Source organism: Canis lupus, chromosome 19 (genome assembly GCF_003254725.2).
Source record: "Canis lupus dingo isolate Sandy chromosome 19, ASM325472v2, whole genome shotgun sequence".
In the NCBI taxonomy this organism is placed as follows: Eukaryota; Metazoa; Chordata; class Mammalia; order Carnivora; family Canidae; genus Canis; species Canis lupus.
Window position 1 is genome coordinate 19,972,338 of NC_064261.1, and position 12,224 is coordinate 19,984,561.

General features: G+C 36.0%; 1 pseudogene; it reads right to left on the reverse strand.

The window, feature by feature from the left end:
- Window positions 1-1,863: 1,863 nt before the first annotated feature.
- LOC112642691 (pyridoxal phosphate homeostasis protein-like) lies at window positions 1,864-2,903 on the reverse strand (annotated as a pseudogene).
- Window positions 2,904-12,224: the final 9,321 nt, after the last annotated feature.

Below are 12,224 nucleotides of genomic sequence, written 5' to 3' on the forward strand. Positions count from 1 at the left end.
AGTGTTCAGCATTAAAGATCATACTATGATTGAACATAAAAGAAATTCAGATATCTCGGGTTATCTAGTAAAGATAGAGAAGGTGCTTTGAATGTCACCCACTTACATTTCGCTTTGTTTTCTTACTACGTGTGAAAAATATAAGACAAAATTGTCTTTTTTTTCTCATTTCCAATTCCAGCCCTAAAATGGTAAGACTCTTTCAGGATGAAATCACCAGACTCAGACTGGCCCTTCAACAGAAGGTCAAGGGGGGTAGTGAAGTCACCTCCATCGGTAGACACCCAGACACTTCTCGGCTGAACAAGTCTGGGCTTAATTCTTGCCATTTCCAAATTCACAGTTCTCTTGGGACATGTCATTCCAAGGAGCTGCAAAGGATGAGAAATTCCACCCCAGAGAATTCTGTTTATAAGAAGTTATTCACATTTAATAATCTCAGGAGATATGAACACAGCAATGTTGAAATTACCTATTAATTGTTAATCCTTGGAGAAAAAATTAGACAATTATTTTTGAAAACATGAAAAGCCTCATTATAATAAAAATTAGATTCCCACATGTGATTCAGCTTCTACTCATTAATTATGGAAGAGTTAATAATTACTAAATTGCCAGAAGTGAAAAATAAATCTTTTGTCACCAGAGAAGTGCTAGTTTTTAAAAGAAATGATCAAGAATATTCTATTGGCTTGAAAGCTTTTGGCATTTCAGACTTTTCTAATATATACACAAACCTGCTTAACTTTCCCCATGTAATTTAAGGCTGATTTTCTCTTACTTTTATAGTAGTTAAGATTTTATTTATTTCCTTTAAAAACACATTAATTAGTAGTTTAGTGTATTTTTCTTTCTGACAACTCCATTTCACTTTTTTTTTATAATTCAAATTCACATTTTTATTTAATATACTCTGGAACATCATGTTAAAGTTCTGACTGAAACAGTAATCATAATGGTTTTAAGTTTTACAAAATTACATTCAGCAGCTGCAGCAGGTTCTGAAAGTTGTTTCATGAAATTAAAGACTGGGGCTTAAATAAATAGGGAAAAAGACATTTAGGAACTAAACAATGCAGACGGAAGTCATCTGTTATGAGTCTGAGGATTGTGTTTTCTGGTTTTTGAAGATCTTGCTACTTTATTAACAATCAAAAAGTTACAAAATTTTGGCTTATCAATGTAGCAGGGGAGGGGAGGTTATAGATGTGCCTGGGTAATGGTCGCAGGGATGGGAACCTCAAAGCCAGGCCTTGTCGAAACTGTGAACCTGACCTGGCCTTGAAGCAATTTCTGGGGAGCTAGGAGATTCACTGGTCTTTGATGAGAAATCACCATTAAAAGGATTATGGTGAAGAAATCACAGCCTTGACCTCCCGTCACTGAGAAAAAGCTCAGAGCCCTGTCTCTTCAGGAGGATGTGAGAAAGGCCCAAGCCCATTTATGTTACACCTGTGATTTTCAGGATCAACACCACAAGGTGGCCAATGCTATAAACTCTTATCAGCAATGATTTGGGTTTGGAGGGGTACCTGTACTGTCATTCCAGAGTAGAGACAATATTTACTGGCGGGGAGGGGTGGGGAGTGGTGGAACTGGGGTCAGCAATCACTTCGCTCCACAGCAACAAAGACAGTTACTCAGGAGGGGTTTGTAAGAGAAAATTTTCTATTAAGGGGGATGACAAATGCAAATCCCTTTCACTTTGGTGATTACAGGCATCAGTGGCCACATTTTAATCCAGGAAAGGCATTCATGGGTTGGTTGGTGTTCCTGGGCAGGATTCAAAACTGAACTCGATGCCTGGCTACTGATTTGGTATCTGTTCTGTGGAAATGTCAGGATTTCTCAAATCCAATCCAAAACTACTATCTGCAGTGAGCTTGTTACATCAGATCCTAAGTACAGATGGTTCCTGTCAATACACATAGTCATCAGAACGCTCTCTCCAGGTTACAAGGAGAGTGTTGCTGTGCTGTAACACAGGGGACCTCAAAATGGAATTCCAGGTGAGTGCATAGTTAGTCTTCCTGGACGGGCCCACGGGATGGGAGCCACAGCTGTTTGTGCTGGGCTCAGTGTGTCTTTGCCACTTCCACTGGGGTCTTCAGGTCTGCAGTGGACTTGTCTAAGGGAGGTTTCTTGTAGTAATCTCACTCTCCAGAAATGGTGCTTCCTACTTGGACATTTGTAGATCCTACTTCAATTGCATGCTGGAAGTCCATGGACATGCCCATGCTTAGCTCCACCTGCTCAGGAGAGACACTCAGCTTTTTACACAGCTCCTCTCCAGGGAGTGTAACACCTGGAAATCCAGATTTGGTCCTTGACTGAGATCATGTCCAAAGCTTCCTATGGTCATCAGCCCCACAAATTCCAGGCTGGGGCACTTGGCATTTATATGTTCCACCATGGATACTGTCTCTGAAGGCAGAAGGCCATGTTTGTTCTGCTCTCCACTGGTGTTAACCTGGACCATAACCTTTAACCTTTCGGGAGAACCTTTTTTCCTGCCACAAACTGTTCACTTTGTCTGCCAGCTTCACAGAATCCACTGTTTCCAGCATGAAGAGATTGGGGATGGCCATCAATTTGTTGACATTTTGTTTCTGTAGGTGGCCAATGAAGTGCCATTTGATCTCAGGACACGAAGACAGAATTTTAGGATTTGATGCTTTTTCTAGCAGTTCTTGAACATACTTCTCCCCAAAAGTGTGCTGGCCATGACAGTAGGCTTCAATCACCGTTTCCACAGGTTTGGTTTTGCTGACTGCTACTAGCCGGGGCTGGACGGCTGGAAGATCCCGCGGCCGCCACGCCACCGCCTGCTGCATGCACTCCTTCACTGTCCACGGTGCGAACCCGACTCCCAGCTCCGCCGACCTGCTGCCAGCTCTCCACATCCCCCAGGACCAACCCCCCCATTTCACTTTTAAAGATAAGATTCTCTCAAGACGTAAGTTTGGCTTCAAGTTTTCAACATGGACTGATTTTGAAAACATGCCAATTTTTTAAAATCTTATGGCTAAATTCTAACATCTGCCGATGCTAGCCAAAAGTCTAGCCCTCAAAAAGGAGAAAGGAAGCATAAAGAGAGAGTGCTTACCTTTACAAATGACTCTATGTGTCATTTAATAGATAAAATAAAATTAAAGTTATTTAATTAAAGTTAAATAAAATTGTTTAAAAATGATGCATTTCCACAAGGTGCTTATTTACATTTTTCTTAGAGTGCAAGTCTCTCCAGCAGAGCAAATCAGATGAATTAGAGAAAATTTGGTCACTCCTGGTTAAATCTTGAAAGCTTTGTAAAAGGACAGTAAAATAAATCTAAATGTGTCACATCAATATTCACCAATTGAATATTGGCCCTTGTCACCTCATACTAACATTAGTAAAGCTGAAAACCCTCTGTGGTTAACATGGCTCAAGTCCTCTTCCTAGTCACTGCAGTGCCTTCTAGAGTGTGACTTTCAGCTGCCACTTTTCTTTTCTTTTGTTTTTTTTTTAAAGATTTTATTTATTTATTCATGAGAGACAGAGAGAGAGAGGCAGAGACACAGGCAGAGGGAGAAGCAGGCTCCATGCAGGGAGCCCGATGTGGGACTCGATCCCAGGACTCCAGGATTACGTCCTGGGCTGAAAGCGGCACAAAACTGCTGAGCCACCGGGGCTGCACTCAGCTGCCACTTTTCTAGTCAAAACTCTGCAGCTTTTAGTTCTTGTAGCCTGACATTTATGACCTTGGGTAATCTGATCTGACTAGAGCACTAGCCCTATACTGTTCAGGTGCCAACTGATATCATTGCCAGTTATTATTTGCAAGGAAGACAGCCTATCCCTTCTTTCCTGGGAGCATATTATGTAAGGAGAAAGTTTCGAAGATGACAGCTTCTGCTCTTCTCTACAGACCTTCACTGGGTCCTTTCTAAGGAGGCAAGGTGACATATCTAATTGGGAGAATTTAGAATTGTATGAAGCATGCACTCTCCTGGCCTTTCCTGCTTAAAGTACATTAGCTGAGCAGGCTTGGCCTTATTAGACCAGAAAAGCTGCAATTGGAATTAGGCAAATTCAATTCTTAGAATAAGTGTTAAAAAGTGGTTATTTTTTGGTTATTTGTGGTTATTTTTCCTAAGCCAATCACTGTTACCCAGTCTTTGCAGTAATAATTTTGGTTCTATCTCTCTGACTCTTCTATTGCTGAACTAATTTACACTTCTTAATACAATGAAGGATGTGCCTAAATATCACTCTTTAAGTTCAAACATGAAACTATGTAAATCTCCTGTTTAGATCCCTTTGGTTACTTGCTAGTCACTAAATACATCATTCTTTCCTGTTCCTGTCTAGAACATGTTGTCCCCTCCTTCTTAAACAGCCTCCTGCCCATCCTCACCTGATCTAACTAGACCTTGCTATCTTCCTCTGCCCATTTTACATCCCAGTGAATGACATCAATATACAACCAGCTGGCAATGTCAGAAATGCAGATGATACATCAACATCTCTTCATCCTTCTTCTTAAACTCATCAACAGTCCTGCCAGTATCATCCTACAAGTCTCTGCTGAGTGTTGTCACCGGTCCTCATCACCACCACTACCTGAATAGAACCCTCTTCTTTATAGGCCACTGCCATAGACCCTTAAGAGGTCTTTCTGCTTCCATAGTTGCTTTTTGCCTCCAAAGACTCTCAATCTTTCAGCCACAATGTCTTTTTATAAATGCAGATCTGATTCTGTACCACATCAAGATGTCCTGCTCAACAAGATGTATTTCCAGGAATATTTTATATATTCTAATTGTACATAAAGATGTATCTTTTAAAAGGCAAATATGTACTTCCCTCTCCAGGATTAATTTACTCCTCTGGTCCCTTAGCTTTCTGCAAGCCAATTACCCTGGCTTTCTTACATCGTGGGGACTTGTCATGTTTCTCTTCATAGGGTTTTATACTTGCTTTTCCCTATGCCTGGAATGCTTTCCTCTCCACATGCTTAACTTTTAAAATTTCAGTTCACTTGCAAATTCTTTGCAAATCTTTTTTACTTTCTTGAATAGGAAAATGTTTCTATTTTATCCTTTTATAAATCACTATACCTCTATAGAATTTATCCCATTTGTAATTTGACATTTATATCTGTGATTATTTATAAAATGTGTATGTGTATTACCAAATGTAAGCCCTAGGAGGACAGAGGCTGGATCTGATTTTTCTCATATAACACAGTTCTAGTACACAGAAGTTGCTCAATAAATATTTAAGTGAATGTAAAAATGCACAGATGGATGGATAAACTCCCAAAGGAGTTGCAGAACTGAATTAAAGCTCACTCTGGTGTACTGAGTGATTTCCTTGAGAGAACAAAGATGACCAGCCAGTCTTCAAGACTGTGCTATAATGGCCCTTGCTTGGTAACAACATCTCTTGGGAAAAGCTTTCCATAACAAAGAGTAGTCAAGGAAGGCAGGGAAATTTTTGGCAGAAATAATTGCACATGTAAAGATATAGAATTGTGGGAAATAAAATGGTGTTCAGAGAAGATTAAGTACATTGATTTCAGTGCAATGATTTTCAAGGAAATAAACTGCTTAAATGTCAATACCAAATTTATTAGTTAATTAAAAAATCAATGTGAAATAGAATGAATGGAATAAAGGGTGTCAGCTTTCATGAAGCTTACATTGTAGGGTTGATAAAGACAATTAAAGAGTAAAAATTTCCTCATTCATTCTGGGTAGTAAACATGGGTACAACAATTTTAGAAGATTGTCACTATCTACCCAAACTGAAGATACACCTATCTTTCACTTATGATTATATGTTACAAAATTGCATAATACTTTTCTAAACAAATATGTGTAAGTATGTTCATAGAAGCACTTTAAAGAAACTGAGAAGTCATCAAAATATCCATAAACAGTTGAATAAATAAATCAGTATATTCATATAATGGCACATTGTAGAACAAAGAGCATGACCAACTACAATTACAGGTAACAATAGAGATGAATCCACAGATGTGATGTTGAGCAATAGAAGCCAGCCAAAGATAAGAACTCATTGTATGAATTCATCCATATAAAGTTCAGAAACAGGGAAAATTCATTCATGCTATAAAAATACAGGATATAAGTTACTCTTGGGAGATTGGTGATGGAAAAGGAGCATAAGGGAGGGGGCACTTCATGACTGCTGACACTCTTCAGTCAGCAAGTACTGGTTTCAGGGTATATTCACTTTATAAAAACTAATTTAACTGTTCTTTCATAATTTATGCATTTTTCTATATGTGCATTGAATTAAAGATAATGTTTTCTACTTTTTCTATTTGCCTTTTTAATTTCTTCTTGACCAAATCTTTATCATTTATATTTTGTTGGGAAATAATCATTTCAGCTAAATTTTCTAATTTAATGATCTAAAATTATTTCCAACATTATTGTATTATGTTTAAATCTTGACTGTATCTATAAATATTCCTTTTCAACTTTCCTATTATTTAGGCTTTCCCCTTTTTCCTTCTCTTAAAAGAAATTTATCTACTTTGTTAAAATTATTTTAAACAGACTATTTTTTAGAATAGTTTTAGGTTCGTGGCAAAATTGAAAAGGTACAGAGATTGCCTATACACCTCCTGCTCCTACACATGCATGACCTCCCTCATTGTCCACATCCCTCACCAGAGTGGTACATTTGTCACAACTGATGAACCTATACTGACCATCATAATCACCCAAAGTCCATAGTTAACATTAGGGTTCAATCTCAATGTCATGTATTCTATGGGTTTGGACACATGTATAATGACATGTACCCGCCATTATAATACCATACATAGCAGTTGCACTACCTTTAAAAGTCCTCTGTGCTCTGCCTTTTCATCCCACTTGCCTCCCTACTCCCTTTTATCCACACTGATCTTTTCACTGTCTTCATAGTTTTGCCTTTTCCAAAATGTCACATCATTGCAATCATACGTGTAACCTTTTCAGATTGGCTTCTTTCATTTAGGAATATGCACTTAAATTTCCTCCATGTCTTTTTACAGCCTGACAGATCATTTCTTTTTAGCTTTAAATAATATCCCATTATCATCCTTATCATAATTTATTTATCCTTTTACCTACCGAAGAACATCTTGGTTGCTTCCAGGTTTGAGCAATTATGAGTAATATTAAACTTTTCAAAGAATAGCATTAGTTTCATTGGCCAGGGTATCATCCCCAATTAAAAGATGAGTCCTAGAGAGGTTATTGACTTGCCTGAAGTTACAGAGGTAGTCTGAGACTGCTCTCCTAACTGTCCAACATACTGCCTTACTCAGTGAACACACACATATTTCTAAATAAAATATAACACACACACACAAATTGTGTAAAGATAAACCATGAACTTACATAGGTATACTTGCAGAAAGGACATTAGAATTGATTGGTACTGTAGAGAGTAAAACATAAATTAACATTCCCTGTAATGTTTAAGATACATTCCTATATTTTTTATGTTACTTATGGAATTGAATTAACTTAAAAATAAGAAATGATGTAAATGAAACATTAAATCAGTGCTTTCTGATCCTCCTCTTATCATCAAACCAACCACCCTGCAGAGCCAGACTTTCCCACTTAAGCAGTAGAATCCTTCATTTTGTGTGTGTGGGGGGGGGGGGGGGGGGGGGGGCTGGTGGGTTTTTTTTTGTTTTTTTTTTTTTGAGATCTATTTATTTATTTGAGAGAGAGAGAGAGAGAGCAATGGAGTGAGGGGCAGAGGGAAAGAGAATCCTCAAGCAGACTCCCCACTGAGTGTGGAACCTGACTCAGGGCTTGATCCCAGAACCCAGAGATCATGACCTGAGCTGAAACCAGGAGTCAGCCACTCAACTGAAAAGAACTTCTAAATGTGTGAGTTGTGTAAAAATAAACCACAGTAAAGGTGCATGGTGAAATACTGAAAGCTTTCCTTTTGAATCATTACATGACAAAGATGCCACTGTCATCAGTTTGAGTTAATATCTCATCAGTGGTTCTCTCCAAATGGAGCAAAGGAGAAACTAGGTATATGACAGCACTGGCATTACATATCACTGGGGAAAAAACTGACCATTCAGTATATTGGTAGTTCCACAATCAGTTCTATATAGGGAGATTTGATCCCTGCAAAGCAATTCACACAAAAACTCTTTCTAGATAGACTAAGGATTTAGATCTTATGGAAGAAAACATAGGAGAATACTATTATAACTTTAGGTAAAGAAAATTTCTTAAACATGGCACAATATAAGAATCATGTATAAAAATATTGATAAATTTGATTTCACCAATTTTAAGAACTTTTGATTAGTAAGAGCTTTTAAAAAATTATTTTTTGATAAAGATGGTGGAAAGGCAAGCCATAACTGGAAGAAAATATTTAGAAAATACATATACTTACAAAAGATTAACATCCAGAAAATATATATTACAGAATACATAGGAGGCAACAGGAAAATTTTTAGAAACAACATTAAAATAGGACACATGGCAAGTCTTAAAACACAAATAACCAATTAACTTATGAAAAATTCTGACTTCATTAGTCACCATTAAGGAAATCCTAATTAAAAATACAATGAGATATCTTTTTTTTAATCCACCATTTTTACAAAAAATTGTAAGGCTAAAAATTCCAAGAGTTGGTTAAGATGTGGAGTAATTGGAACTCATGGATATCCATGAGCAAAAGATTTGATAAAGAACTCGTTGCATGAAAAAAAAAAAAAAAAGAACTCGTTGCATGTTCACACTGCAGCAGTGAAAGTAGACAACTATCACATGCAAACCAACGTGGTAAATATAAAAAACAAATTATGAATGAAAAAAATGAAGCACAGAAGAATGCTGATAGGATGATTTCTTTTCCATAAAGGCAAAAAGTAGGCACAATTGACAATATACTGTTTAAGGATGTAATTGAATCAGGTAAATTATACCACAAAGTTTAGGGTAACAGTTACTTTGGGGGAAGTTAATAGACTTCAAGAGTATCCATTTCACTGTAATGTATAATGAATTTATGAAGCTAGACTGCTAGTTTCATGAGGGCAGGAACCAGTACTTTCTCCTTCCCATTTTATTTCCTGAGGCTAGCAAAATGTATGACACTGTGTGTGCTCAACAAAACTTACAAGTTAAATGAATGAATATATGGTCTTTGTAAACCATAAAGCTACACAAATCAGGACTTTTTTTTATTATTTTACTATAGTTTAGCTTGTAGAATTATATAGAAGTTAATGAAGAATAATATTCAGGTAAGATTATTGGAAGTTTAATGTCAATTTGGCACTCTTTGAAATTAATTAAAATTTTAGTTTTAAAATTGTGATAATTATAATTACATATAAATTGCCACATGAGAATGAAATGTAAAATCTGACTTCAGTGGAGTCTAATTTGAAAGGCAAAGCCACAGAAAGAAAAAAAAAGAATGAAAAGTTGTACTGGTAAAAGTTTGCAAGTTCTATTACATTAGCTACAGTTCACAAGGTGGAAGTTTGTGAAATGTGGTTAACATGCAAATAATTGAGTGTTTGTGAACTCAAATGCCCTCCTAACCAATGTGTCTCCAATTAGAAAAAGAGATCAAATGAATTAAATGTTCATTATATTTGGAGAGTGGAATCAAGCCATAGTAATCCATTGCACATTTGCCAGTTTTCTGATGTTTTGGCTCCATTTACTCAATTGTCCTGCTGAGATGTTTGTATACGGTATGTGAAAAATATGTATTTGCATGCCCATTACAGCAAATTCATATAATCCACACTATATATTGCTCCCGGCTGTGTTTAATGGAATCTATCCAATGAGTGAGCAAAGTCTTCAAGTTACAAACAATATTCAAAGAGGACTTTTATCTCAACCAGATACTGTGTTTTATTCATGTTACTTACCCAGGATATTTCTGTACACCAGATACCATGTTTTGTTCATGTTACTTACCCAGGATATTTCTATATACATCTAATATGAGCCAGATTTCCAATAAGAGAGATTTGTTTAGAGGAAGAACTTCGTGTTTTGAAGGCTAAGCTTATTATTCTATTTTAGTTCATTTCACTTTATTTATTTTTTATTTATTTGTTTGTCATATCTCTAGAACTAGGTCTAAATAAAACTTTGAAGGTAAAATGCCATCAAAGAAATTTGTGGAGAAAACTTGTTTTATTCTGGGAATGGGGCAGCAAACACGTATTAACAAGCTCCCTTTGCATTCACCTCACCACTAATTCTGAATTGATCTCCTGGATGTGTTTAGAAGACAAGGTGATGAAAGATTAAAGAATTGTTTTATCTTTCAGAAGACAGGCTTATCTGAGAAAAAGCCATTATCTATATACAGAAGGGTATCTCTTCAAAGTTTAGTTTTCCTTTGCATGTACGCAGTGTACTGTGCTAATATTTAGTTTTTTAAATGGCAATCATGGTGACTATCCATCAGGATTTATTTTGGGGCTTTGTATAATTTACATAACAATTTAAAAACTCTATTATGTTTTATACAATATAAAATTGATGTACAGTAAAAAAAATTCAAAATTACCATAGAGTTTAGCGAACTCTTTATGTATGTAACAAGTTATATTAATATCCCTACACTTTTTATTTTATTTTTTATTTTTAAATTTATTTTATTTTTTAGAGCGGGGGGGTGGGGGTAGCAGAGGGAGAGGGAGAGAGAAAATCCTAAGTAGGCTCCATGCCGATTGCAGAGCCTAATGTGGGGCTCAATCTCATGACCCTCTGAGATCATGACCTGAGCCAAAACTAAGAATCAGATGTTCAGCTGACTAAGCCACCTAAATGCCCCAATATCTCTACATCTTTTAAAATATTCACATGGTTTCTTGGAAGAGTTTTTTCTTAGAAGGGTAATCATAGATTCAGACTTGTCTTCATGAGGCAAAATGAGGTAGGGAAATGTGCAGTTCACCATACTTTGTGGGTGTGGGTACTCAATCTGAGTAGATCACACTATATCCCATATTTTAATAAAATTATTTAGACAGCAGATTTAAATGGCTGCTTTTTCTTTTACTTCAGAGATATACTTTTACAACTATTTCCTAAATCAAATCTAATATCAATCACTATAAAATATTATTGCTTTATTTATTAGAAGTATATCTCTTTCAGGTCAAATATCCATTCAAAATCGATATTCTTCAACCATAATTTGGTGTTTCAAATACCAAAAGAAGTATGGTTTCAATCAGATGAAGTTTTGGGATAGTTGACTAATATTGTTTCCTGTTTTGTAAGATGTATTCAAACTCTTTCAGCCTATCCTAATATTGATTGATGATATATAAACAAATCAAATTTTTGTTCACATCTCATAGAACTGTTAAGTTGTTGAGGTTGTTTTTAATAAAAATATTTCTGTCTCTCAATGTTATTTACAGAGATTTAGATCTAGGCTAATCTGTTCAACTTGTTAATCATTGTCAGGTGCCAGATTCCAATTACTTTTGAATGTGCCTGTGTGACTTTTCTTTCCATATTCTTTGAGTTAAATTTCTATTAGTTATTTGAATGTTATTTAATAAAGCTCATACATTTAAAATAAAACCCCCAGGTAAAATGAGTTCTGGCTTAGTATAAAGAAGTTGTTACCAAATTAACATTACATATACAGATGGAGGTGGCTCAACAATGATTTAGACAAAAGAAACAATGACTTGAACTGACAGATATCACCATGACTCAGTCTGTAATGTGTTTGTGAATAAATCCAGATTTCAGCACATTACTCAATTCCTTTCAGTACCTCTAGAAGGTGGTTTATCAAGAATCTCCATACTACTGTTTAGGAAAATAGATTCTACTGTTAGCTAAGAAATCAACTGGAAGGCATTTTTCTAACCAATATCACATACAGAAAAATTGAAATGTAATACTAAATAAATGCAAACATATCTCCTGGAAAAGGAAGGCCCTGAATGTCACTTTCATTATTGAGTATTTGGATTTTGGATTTAGTTTACTGTCAGCATGAAAAAGGAAAAGGAAAATCTAGAAAACCAAACAAACAAACAAAAAAAAACAAAAATCCTAACATCCACCAATAATCTTTGTGTTGGGAGAATCTGATGCCTGTCATTTTGGTGCAGGACATGCAGCTCTTTTGACCATATGGACATGGTGACAGAACTATTTAGATTTAATTTGAGTGAAAAA